The sequence below is a fragment of the Sciurus vulgaris genome, assembly GCF_902686455.1.
Source record: "Sciurus vulgaris genome assembly, chromosome: 14".
NCBI lineage: Eukaryota > Metazoa > Chordata > Mammalia > Rodentia > Sciuridae > Sciurus > Sciurus vulgaris.
Genome location: NC_136475.1, coordinates 186,009 through 199,066, shown reverse-complemented (window position 1 = coordinate 199,066; position 13,058 = coordinate 186,009). Strand labels below are relative to the sequence as shown.

Sequence of the window (13,058 nt, the reverse complement as noted above, 5' to 3'; positions counted from 1 at the left end):
CTATTTTAATTCAAGGTGTTCATACATTCATTGTAAAGGCTACATTTTCTCCACTGAAACTCCAGCTATCTATTGTGAATGAACAGTGATGCTTATTTTAGTTTATTTCTAGGTTTTCAGTGTGTTCCACTGTTCTGTTTGCATACTCCTTGCCAAATATCTCACTGCGTTGATGACTAACTTCACAGTAAATGTTAAAGTCAGACCTGTCAGTCCTGTAAATTTATTCTACAGTACTTTTTATCATTCTGCATGCCTTGCATTTCCATATAGCCTTTAGAATCAATTTTTTTTTGGTATTTGTGAAACAGCTTACTGGAATTTTTATCATGATTGTATTCAATTTATTTATTATAATTGGAGATAACTGACATCTTAATGATATTGAATCTTCTTATCATTGATCACTGGCTAACTTAGTATATATTTACATCTTATTCAGTTATTTTTCCAGAAATTTGGATATTTTGTCATACCAATTTGTCAGATTCACGTTTTTGTCTCTTTTTCTTGATTTGAAAGTGGTATTATTTTTCATTTCCAATTCAAGTGTTCACAGATACAATTGTGAAAAACAATTGACTTGTATATTAATCTCTTATTCTACAAGATTGGTATAATCTTGATCAGAACCTTTTGGTTCATTCTTCTTGATGTTCTACATAAGCAATTATGCCATGTGTGGGGAAGAAAAGCAGTTTTACCTATTCTTTCTCAAACTTAGTGCCTTTTTCTCCCTTTTCTGTCCTTTGTTATTTTCTGTGATGTTGATAGGAACAGTCTTTGTTCTTTAACTGGTTAGTGTGATGGATTATGTTGATATATGAAGTCTAAAATTTTTGTTGTCGATGGACATTTATGTGTTCATACGCAGTGCTGAGAATCAAACCCAGTGCCTGTGGCAAGCACTGTGCTAGGCAAGCACTCTATCACGGAGCCACAACCCTGGCCCTGATGCATGAATTTGGAATCATCCTCCCTTGTGTGAAATAATGCCTGTTTGATTCTAGTGTAAAATTTTGGAAATGCAGTGTGCAACACAAACCTAGTATATCTTGTTCTAGAAGATATTAAAATTATTTAAAAGTAAAGTTTTGGGACATATCAAAAAGAAAAAGGAAATCTAAAAGTCTCCAGGTGACCCAAGCTTTAAAAATGTGGGACACAGGGCTGGGGTTGTGGCTCAGTGGTAGAGTACTTGCCTAGCACACGTGAGACCCTGGGCTCAATCCTTAGCATCACAAAAAAATAAAATAAAGGTATTGTGTTCACCTAAAACTAAAATTTTTTAAAAAAATGTGTGACACATAATAAATAATGAGAGCATTGGTTCACTATCACCCAAATAAAGCAAATATCAATGAGTTAACATTCATATAAAATGATTATATATGGAAGGTACAAACAAAACAAAGTGGGAACAAATCATCCTCAGAGAAAAATTCCAAATAGTAAATATTTGGGGTTATGCACAATAGGAAGTCACCAGGAAAATACTGTAGTAACAGCCTGCAGACAGTCCTCATTGAGGAATACAATACTTTTGGGTTAAACAAGGAGAACATTACATTGTCTAGTTTAAGGTGAATCCTCTTAAACATCCATTGATATATTTTTTTCTCTTAATTTATTTGAAACCTATGATGATTTAGAGCAAAAATTATGACACTGTATTGTGGAATTTATACTGTGCAAATACAGCAATTCTTGCACAAAAGAATAGAAGAAACACAGCCTGAGGGTTTTTTAAAAATATTTTGATCATAAATTCATAGTGTAATAACTATGCAAATTATAATATGTTAAGATACATATTATAATCCTTAGCACAAGTAGTGAAATCAAAAGCTATGTCATTTAAATACAGGTAAGAAATTAAACTGAATAGAACAGGTATTGTTTAAGAATGTGCTTAGGCCCTGCAGTTGTAATGGTGCAAAACAGGAAATAACCCAGATGTTTTTCAGTGCTGAAGTGAATGAACACATTGTCATGCATCCACACAATAACACATTGCTCAGCAGCACACAGGAGAATATTACTGGAGCATGCTACTGGGTTGAGTCTCACAAACCTTGTGTGCTGAGACAGCTAGACCTAAAATCTTGCTGCTTGTATGATTTCAGGCACAATTAACCTATGGTCTGAAAGTCATAATGGTAACTTGCATGTCGGGGAGGAACATTTGGGAAGATCCATAGATACTTTTCTTGAGATGTTATGAATAGTCTATGCTTAAACGCAGTAAGGTTTGAAGGGTGTTTTTGTCAAAACAGCAGTTAATATTGGTTACATTCAATATGTGTACATTTAAACTCCCCCCAAATTAAATAGACTGGGACTTGGCTGGAGAGTGGGTAAGCACATGGAAGTAAAAATGGCACATAATTAGCAGATGTTGAACTTGGGTGGCAGGTATGTTGTACTGTTAATTTTTTTTATATACTTTAAAATTTTAAGTAATAAACCATTTGTATAAACGTCAATATCTAATATACAACATAAATCCTTTTTTGGGGGTGGTACCAGGGATTGAACTCAGATCTCACTGAGTTGCTCAGTGCCGTGCTTTAGCTGAGGCTGTCTTTGAATTCGTGATCCTCATCTCAGCCTCCCAAGCTGCTGGGATTAGAGGGGTACACCACTGCACTCGGCTACAACATTTATTCTTAAGATCTTGATTGCCTCTTTGGATCCTAGTAGGAGAAATTGATCATTGGTGTACCCTGAGCAAGGCTGATTCTATTCCTTTGTTACACAAATGTGTTTACTTTGTGAAAATTCTTGAATGCTTTATGTATGTTTTTGTATGTATATTATATATCAATGTAAATGTGAAATATGATTGATTTGCACAAAACTAAGCGTCTTAGAATAACAGCAACATTTTTTGTTTCAGTTTTACAGTAGGACATGTTAGCTCATCTTATTTATTTTATTATTCTGAGGAATTTTTTTAGGGGTACCAAGGATTGAACTCAGGGGCACTCAACCACTGAGTCATATCCATAGCCCTATTTTAATATTTTATTTAGAGATAGAGTCTCACTGGTTTGCTTAGCACCTCACTTCTGCTGAGTCTGACTTTGAATTCATGATCCACTCAGCCTCTGGAGCCACTGGGATTACAGGTGTGCACCACCACACCCCACGAAATACTGAGGAATTTCTGTCCTGTGTCCTTGTGTGGCCCATGTATCTTTTCATTTTGGCTCCAGTTTGGTAGATGACCTTGTTTTTATTTTCAGTTATATTTCTTTCAGTACAAGAGTGCTTTACCACTGAGTTGCATCTTTGGCCCTTCACTTTCACTTTCCCTGTGACACAGGTTTCACAAGTTGCTGAGACTGGTGTCTGACTTCTATTCCTCCTTCCGCAGCCTCCTGAGAGGCTGGGATTGCAGGCATGCACCACTCTGCTCAGCTCAACTTTTCTTTGGATTGAAACTTTTCCCAGTAAAATCCTTTTACACAATGGAGTTCTTCTTGAACAGGGTACCAATCCCAGTGCCCTGACATACTGTAATCTCAATAAATATGAACTGAGTTCAATGAGGGCAAAAATGGTGATCAAACATGAGTTAGAGTCAAGTATAAAACTGAGGTAATGCAGGTGCTGTGTTTTGGATAAGTATGTGGCAAAGTTGGTGCTTTAAAGGTTTGGTTCCAAGGGTGCTGATGTCAGGAGGTGGTGGGACTTTGTGGGGAGAGACCGTCTGCAGCAGGGGGGGTCTTTAGATCATTTAGTGGAGAGCTTGGAACAGAAGGGCATTGTGGACTCCTGGTGTTTCTTTGCTGTTACTTCCTGGATGTGAGGTGATCAGGTTTGCTGTGCAAATGCATGGTGTGTGTCCTTACCCCTGACCCAAACCTACAAAGACAATCATCATCAAATGGAAACGAGTACCGTGATCCAAATAAGTCTTCTCTATATGAGTTGATTATAAGAACTGTCTAATACATTGGGTAAGCAAAGGCCCAAATCATGAGTTAATGTCTTACATATATTTGAAAGTAGTTCATTAAAAAACATCACTTGAGGCTGGAGTTGTAGCTCAGTATTAGAGCACTTGCCTAGCATGTGTAAGGCACTGGGTTCAGTTCTCAGCACTGCGTATAAAAAAACTAAATGTTTATCAACAACTAAAAAAATTATTTAAAATGTTCATTTAACACAACAGATTTAGTTTAAGCTACACGTGGTAATTTCATTCAAATCTTTAGGCAGTGGTGGTACCTGTCTATAATCCCAGTGGCTCAGAAGGCTGAGCTGGAAAGATGGCAAGTTCAAAGCCTGAGCAACTTAGTGAGGCTGTAAATAACTCAGCAAGGATCTGTCTCCAAATAAAATGTATAAAGACCTGGGCATGTGGCTCAGTGTTTAAGTGCCCCTGGGTTAAGTCCCAAGTACCAAAGAAGAAGAAGAAGAAGAGTATCTTTAGGAAACACTGGTGTCCCAGTCCCATTGCAGGTATTTAGATTTCATTTATTTATTGCAAGTTGGATTTGAGAATGTTAAGAGCACACCAGGTGACTGCAGTGTTCCTCCAGGGCTGAGATCCACAGATTTAGGGTTGGAAACACATTGCTTGTCTGTGTGGATTTGCCCTCTGCAGCGTCTCAGCTTGGGAAGGTCTTGGGAAATAGCTTTCCTCTGTGAAAATCAGGTTATGATTTCAAGACATACTCGGGTGTTGGGTTAAGTAGAGCTGGAGGAAATGTCTTCTCAGCAGATCTATCTCAGGCAGTTCCCTAAGAGGTTTGTTTCAGGCACAGTGTTTTCAACTAATCTAGGTTAAAAATGATAGCCTACAAATGCCAAAAAGAAATGAAAAAAATGCAGATGTATTGAGTGTAGTAAACACATTTTCAAATTTATCCCATGATAAGAAATTTTTAAAAAGTCATTGAGTTTTCATTTCCTAAGTAGAGCTCTAAGCTATATATCATATTATTTCATGTTTTCCAGAACAGTTAAGTGTTCTCTTGTGAACACTCCTAATAGTAAAAAGAAGTAGAGTGATATGAATCTAAAAGAAATCCTGCATTTATTGCAGAAGTTTCATTTCATTTTCTTCATGTCCTGGAGAATCTGCATGATGTTCTAGTAAAGGTAAGGTTTTTGAATTTTGGAGTCAGGCTGTTGTGATTCTGAGTCCAGCCCAGGCTAGCTTTTTGGTTACTGTGGAATTTGGAAAGTTTTATTAATTTGGAAAAGTCATAGACTTCACCTGGAAAAAAAAAAGACAAAAGGATTTCAAAACAGCTCCAGGTCTTCCTGCTTCCCAGTGTCCATGCCTCTGGCCTTGCTCTTTTTACAGCTGTTCCCACTGAGAGGATACGCTCCTTCCCAAGCTTTGGATCTAGGGTGGCTCGTGTGCTTTGCCGTGCAATACAGTGAGTGTGGCAGGGTGCCAGTTTTATTCCTAGGCCTAGAATGTCTTGAATGCTTCTGCCTTTACTTCCAAACCCCACAGGCTCCATGACAACAAGCCTGCAACAGAATCATGAAGGATAAGATGCGTGAGGAGGAGGATGAAAGTGGGCCAGGGTAGCCAACTCTCCCCAGAAGCAGATCCACCAAGTCAGATAAGCACGAGACCCACGGTGTCTAGAAGAGCAGCCTCTGTGAACCCGCCTGTCTGCCTTCATTGTGGTCTAAAAATTTAAATCATACACAGTTAAACATGGGGGTGGCTTGTTATGCTTGGTAGCTGTTCAACAATCACCTATTACAGACAGGATGCCAGGAATAACGGCTTGCTGATTTCAGATGAACTGAGGAGCGGTAGGCGTGCAGTCATACTGAGTTGCTCTTTACTGTCCCGTTAGGGGCTTTTGAGTTACATGGAAATGCAGGCATGGAAGCATGTTGACGGTGCCTAAGCTCACACAGCACTGCACTCCAGAGGGTGGGACAGACAGCCATAGCCTAGGATCAGGGTCAAGGGTCAAATGCAAATTAAGTGTGTCTGTAGTCTGTTCCCTTCACATCTGAACTCTGGTGTTCAAGGAGAGGACGATCTGAGGTCCACATGGGACTCATTCCTTCTGGGACCACGTCACCCATTATTCAGTCTGATGTCTGCCAGGGGGATGTGCCACTGCCAGACAGCAGTTGGGGAACAGTGTCCTACCTTTGGGGACTTTCTTCTCTCAGGGCACCCTCTCTTCCCCCATTGGTCAAGGGAGAGGTTTTGGGAGGAAAATCCTATCTCCTTATTTCTGATGGAAAAGGGGGTTTCTGGGCATTCACTTTCCTGAGATCTGGTCAGAACTTTCAGAACTGCACTTGTAATGTTGCAGCAGTTCACCACCTGGGATCGGGGTACACCTGAGTGTAGCTTGTCTGCACTCAGGAGTTCTAGAAGTTTAAAACACAGGAAGTTTTGAAGGCTTAGTACCAGCCGTATGTATAATTAATTAATAATTTTACATTGGTCACATATTGAAAATGGTCACAAAATGAAAATGTTTTGGGTATTTTGGGTTAAAGAAATTATTACAATTAATTTGCTTGTCTCTTTTCATTTATTATGTGACCACTAACATTTCAAAGTTACACGTGTGGGCGGCTGGAGTTGTGGCTCAGCTTTAGTGCTTGCCTGGCATGTGTGAGGCCCTCGGTTTGATGGTCAGCATAATATATAAAAAAAATTTTGACAACTAAAAAAAATTTTTTTTAAAGTTACACATGTGACTCATGTTTAATTTTCGTGGACAGTGCTTCTCTACCAGTTTGTGTCCTTTTGCAGAGATCAGACTGCCGCTTCAGATTATGAGAGAATAAGCTGGCTTCCGTGGCTCAGGCCTGTAATCCTCATTTATTGAGTGTAGCAGGGAATCCAAAGGTTTGAGGTCAACCTCAACAACTTAGTGAGATCCTCTTTCTAAACAAATCTTAATACGTGGGGATGTAGCTATATGTGTGAATATATATTACTGATGTTATTCGTAAATTGATATAACTTTATATTCCAGGTGAACTTACTTGTCCTTTTTGTAAGGTCAGCTATTCTTCAATGTGGGAAACTGTCTAAAAAGTGTTGTAACCAAGAACCATCAATCTTGTGTTCTGCAACCAGACTTTGCATTTCTTTACCTGCCCCTGGGAGGAGAGAGATCTGAGCCTGGAGCTCTGTTCACTCAGGATTGATAGTATGAGAGTTATTCAGTCAGAGGCACAGAGAGATCCAGGTGCTGGGAGATGTGTAGAGAGGTTGCCTAGACACACCAGCAGCCAGGAAATGGTTATGTCTGCAGGGTTTCAGGTTGGTTGGAAGTAGCCAGAACTGGCTGTGGGGACCTGGGCTTTTCTAAGGTCAGGGATTAAATCTGAATTCCATTTCAGTTCTAGAACAGCTTAATAGTCTGTCCTTTGTGGCCCCATAGTGAGACTAGCCTGGCAGTCTGGGCCCTGGTTGTTTTGTCCTGTGCCTGATTGATTACCTTTGAGTGATCTGGAGTCTTCCTCATGCAGCTCTTTCCCTATACCTTACACTGACCCAAAATGGGTGATGAAGACAGGTAGGGTCATCATGGGAGAATCCTGACCCATGTAAGGGATTCAGATTTGCAGTAGCTGTGATCTGTAAAACCCTGCTTGTTTCTCTTTCTTACCTTGAGGTCACACATGCTGTACCATGCTGGTCAAATCTGTGGAAAGCACGTTCTAGCTAAATGCTGTTTTCCTCCATCCAGTTCACTACTTACTAAATGTCTATCCATGCTTCATTTCAAATAACAAAGGACTGTAATCAATCTTCAAAACTTTTTATTGGGCTCCCACCGCACCACGTGTGTTCGGGCCGGAGTACAGGTGTGGCTGCGGTGGATGGGTCCGCGATTGCCGGATCTGCAGTGTGGAGGCTCCGGCCTCCCGGCCTCCCGGACGTCACCATGCCTAACGTTCCAAAGGGAGAAAGCACAGTCGGGAAAGTCATCCACCCGTGTAGTAGAAAAGCAGCTCAGATTACGAGAGAGGCCCGCAAGCAGGAAAAAAAGAAAAGTGAAGAATGAAAAGGCCTTACGTCTCGATCTTATTGGTGAAAAACTGCAGTAGTTTCAGAATCATCTGGATCCCAAAAAATCGGGATATTCAAAGAAAGATGCTTGTAAATTAGTTGAAAGGTATGTAAATAGGTTTAGCAGTGAGCTGGAACAGATCGAGTTACCTAACAGCATCGAAGACAGACAGGGACTGCGGCACTTCTCTGGGAGCAGTTATCAGGCAGACAGTGGAGCGAGCGCCCCGGTATGAAGGATAGGCCTTGAGATCCCAGGCATTTAAATGCAGGCAGTCTGAGGACTGTTAGCCTTGAGATCCCAGGCATTTAAATGCAAGCAGACTGAGGACTGTTAGCCTTGAGATCCCAGGCATTTAAATGCAAGCAGACTGAGGACTGTTAGCCTTGAGATCCAAGGCATTTAAATGCAGGCAGTCTGAGGACTGTTAGCCTTGAGATCCAAGGCATTTAAATGCAGGCAGTCTGAGGACTGTTAGCCTTGAGATCCCAGGCATTTAAATGCAGGCAGTCTGAGGACTGTTAGCCTTGAGATCCCAGGCATTTAAATGCAAGCAGTCTGAGGACTGTTAGCCTTGAGATCCCAGGCATTTAAATGCAGGCAGTCTGAGGACTGTTAGCCTTGAGATCCCAGGCATTTAAATGCAGGCAGTCTGAGGACTGTTAGCCTTGAGGTCCCAGGCATTTAAATGCAGGCAGTCTGAGGACTGTTAGCCTTGAGATCCCAGGCATTTAAATGCAGGCAGACTGAGGACTGTTAGCCTTGAGATCCCAGGCATTTAAATGCAGGCAGACTGAGGACTGTTAGCCTTGAGATCCCAGGCATTTAAATGCAGGCAGTCTGAGGACTGTTAGCCTTGAGATCCAAGGCATTTAAATGCAGGTAGTCTGAGGACTGTTAGCCTTGAGATCCAAGGCATTTAAATGCAAGCAGTGTGAGGACTGTTAGCCTTGAGATCCAAGGCATTTAAATGCAGGCAGTCTGAGGACTGTTAGCCTTGAGATCCAAGGCATTTAAATGCAAGCAGTCTGAGGACTGTTAGCCTTGAGATCCAAGGCATTTAAATGCAGGCAGTCTGAGGACTGTTAGCCTTGAGATCCAAGGCATTTAAATGCAAGCAGTCTGAGGACTGTTAGCCTTGAGATCCCAGGCATTTAAATGCAGGCAGACTGAGGACTGTTAGCCTTGAGATCCCAGGCATTTAAATGCAGGCAGACTGAGGACTGTTAGCCTTGAGATCCCAGGCATTTAAATGCAGGCAGTCTGAGGACTGTTAGCCTTGAGATCCAAGGCATTTAAATGCAGGTAGTCTGAGGACTGTTAGCCTTGAGATCCAAGGCATTTAAATGCAAGCAGTGTGAGGACTGTTAGCCTTGAGATCCAAGGCATTTAAATGCAGGCAGTCTGAGGACTGTTAGCCTTGAGATCCAAGGCATTTAAATGCAAGCAGTCTGAGGACTGTTAGCCTTGAGATCCAAGGCATTTAAATGCAGGCAGTCTGAGGACTGTTAGCCTTGAGATCCAAGGCATTTAAATGCAAGCAGTCTGAGGACTGTTAGCCTTGAGATCCAAGGCATTTAAATGCAAGCAGACTGAGGACTGTTAGCCTTGAGATCCCAGGCATTTAAATGCAGGCAGTCTGAGGACTGTTAGGGAATGGGACTTTGATCTGAAGAAATTGCCAGATATTAAAATGAGAAAGCTCTGTGCTAATGATGCAGTTCCTAAGAAGGTCAAGAGGAGAACTATTTTAACTATAGACAAAATGTAGATGAATTGGAACTAAGACGTGAATCAGATGACTCAGATGAAGACGCGACTCCAGTAGCTTGATTGTCTTTACTTGAGTTGAAAATAATTTGAGAGCTTCAAGTCACACTCATTAATTTTGGTAAATAATTATCTAGACATAAGAATTTGCTATTTACTTCATTTTCCTGTATAATGAGGGTCCCATTTGTAGTTTAAAAAAATGATGTTATGATTTTTATTTAAAAATGAAGGCTTTTCATTTATATTAAGTTGCTAAAATAGATATAAGTTGTATCAGTCTGTTTTCAGTTGCTATAATAAAATACCCAAGGCTAGGTAGGTTGCTTATTAAGAAAAGACATTTCTTTAGCTCATGATTTTGGAGGGTGAAAGTCCGAAGGAACTGTCCTGGCAAGGGCCTCTGGTGATATCACTTCATAGTGAATGACATCACAATCCATGCAGGAGGGTGGTGAGACAGGACACCAGAGAATAGGAGGACTAGTAATGACTTCTCACTAGGCCCACCTGTTAAAGGTACCACCACCTCTTAACATTGCCACACTGGGCACCAAGCTGCCTGTACATGAGCTCTTGAGGGACAAATACCAGAAGTGATCTTTTGAAGACATTTAATCTGAACTTTGTGCAAAGGAAAAGTAATATGTGTGAGGACAAAATGTGTTTTCAGTTTTTTCCTTATGTGGAAAATATGTAGGAAAAATTTGCCTAATCTCCCAAATGGAGTGAATGGACAATAACCTGTTTTCTAAGCGATTCCTGTGGACATTTCTTAAATTGTGATAATAGTGAACTTGTATTAAACTGATTTCTCTCTTAAACATTCAACCTAATTTCTTTCCTTATAAAATGGGGAAGAATTTGGTTGTGAATTCATATTCATCAGTAGATTATGCATTATCATTTATTTTTTCCTGAGCCAGAGGTAAAGATTAGAAACAGAAGTGATAGGTCTCTGTGGTTATGTTGATCCCCACACTTATATATGTTATCTTTTGACAGAATAAATGATTTAGGCTTGCTCCTTTTGATTATATATATTTTTTCTACTTTCTCATTGTGAAAAGTGATGTTTCTAAAAGGTTAAATTGACATACAACAATATTTCAAGTGTCATGAGAAACATTGATGTATTAGAATTTTGTTAGAGAAAGCAAGCACAAGTATCTTTTAGTGTGTTTTTTAAAGGATGTGATATAAATATATTTATTTTCAAGAAAAGGAAAACATTAATGTATGAGGTTAACTTAATAACTGTTTTGTTAGCAGTTTATATGAAGTGTTATAACTTTTTTACTTTTGAAAATTAAAAATAAAATTTAATTTAAAAAACTTTTTATTTATATCTTATTTGTTCTAATTAGTTACACATCGTCGCTGGCTCTTTGCGGTTCCAAAATCCGTGGATATTTGTCACCGCCTGCAGCAACAACTTGCGCGGGTCTTATGGGTGGTAGAGTGGAAACTGAGGCACTTCTATCTTTCTCTTTAGTGCACTGCTTTCTTGCTTGTTTGTTTATAGAGGATAGAGGAAATGAGGTTTACTTGCTTTGAGAGGAGAGAGAGAGAGACTTTGCTTATCAGAGAGAGAGACTTTACTTAAGAGAGACGTTGAGAGAAGGACAGGCTTTGCTTAGAGCTTCCGTGATCTGCCGCTGCCCCTACTCGCTGCTGTGTTCTTTCTTCTGGCTTTTTTGCTAATGGCTGCTGTGGCGTGTCTTCTCTCTGCTACTGCTTTTCTTCTGCTAATGGCTGCTGTCCGTGTCTTTCCCTCTGGCTGCTTCTAATGGCTGCTGTGTCTCTGTCTCACTCCGCCTACGCTTATATCACCTCCAGGACATGGAGAGCAGGGCCACGCCTCTTACACAAAGATTAGGCAAGTCGCTCGGAGCAGGCAATTAGTGCTGGAGAACACATGCGCATACATTGTGTGCGTGGACGAGAAAATCACCTGAGTGTGCTTATGTCTGTTAACCTCCTCGCTGCCGATGTGATCAGGCGCCACCCCGGCGCAGCCCCCAACAACACATGACAGTACAATGCACTTTTTTAGTCATATATAAGATGGAGTATGATTCCTCATTCTTTTAGTCGTACATGCTGTAGAATCCCATTGGTCACAGTTATATATGTACTTAGGGTGGTAATGTCTGTTTCATTCTATTATCCTTCCTACTCTCGAACCGCCTCCCCTCCTTTCATTCCCTTATACGTAATCTAACTCTGTTCTTCCCTAGCACCCCCCATTGTGAATTAGCATCTGCATATCAGAGAAACCCTTTAGTCTTTGGTATTTTGGGATGGGCTTATTTCATTTAGCATGGTATTCTCCAGCTCCATTCATTTACCAGCAAATGTCATAATTTTATTCTTGTTGAAGGCTGAGTAATATTCCATCATATATATGTGTGTGTACCACATTTTTTTTTATCCATTTATCCATTGAAGGGCACCTATGTTGGTTCCATGGTTTAGCTATTGTGAGTTGAGCTAATATTAACAATTGATGTGGCTGTATCACTGTAATATGATGCTTTTAAGCCCTTTGGGTTTTTAACTGAGGAGTGGGATAGCTGGGTCAAATTGTGGTTCCATTCCAAGTTTTCTGAGGAATCTCCATACCACTTTTCATAATGTTTGCAACAATTTGCAGTCCCACCAGCAATGTATGAGTGTACATCTCCCCCACATTCCTCACCAACATTTATTGTTGCTTGTATTCTTGGTCATTGCCATTCTGACTGGAGTAAGGTGAAATCTTAAGAGTAGTTTTGATTTGCATTTCTCTAATTGCTAAAATGTTGAACATTTTTTTCATATATTTGTTGGTCAATTGTATTTCTTCTGTGAGGTGTCTGTTCAGTTCCTTAGCCCATTCATTGATTAGGTTATTTGTTTTTTTGGTGTTAAGTTTTTAGTTCTTTATGTATTCTGGACATTAATGCTGTTTCCAAGGTGAATGTGGTCCCATTAGGTTCTCTATTCACATTATTTATTGTTTCCTTTGCTGAGAACCTTTTTAGTTTGAATCTGTTCCATTTATTGATTCTTCATGTCATTTCTTGCACTTCAGAAGTCGTATTAAGGAAGTCAGATCCTAGGCCTACATGGTGAGGATTTGGGCCCACTTCTAATTCTATTAGGCTTAGGATCTCTGTTCCAGTGCCAAATCTTTGATCTGCTTTGAGTTGAGTTTTGTGCAGGGTGAGAGGGGTTTAATTTCATTTCATTACATATGAATTTCCAGTTTTCCCAGCACCG

At 40.2% G+C, this 13,058-nt stretch overlaps 1 protein-coding gene and 1 pseudogene across 2 annotated transcripts in view; both read left to right on the top strand.

Moving 5' to 3' along the window:
* The window catches only part of LOC306644369 (uncharacterized protein), a 193,757-nt gene that overhangs the window by 153,521 nt on the left and 27,178 nt on the right, over positions 1-13,058 (top strand). The gene's annotated exons all lie outside the window — the stretch shown is intronic.
* LOC306643412 (translation machinery-associated protein 16-like) lies at positions 7,899-11,121 on the top strand (annotated as a pseudogene). Its single transcript has 2 exons — positions 7,899-8,253; positions 9,613-11,121. The product of its transcript is annotated as a translation machinery-associated protein 16-like (transcript).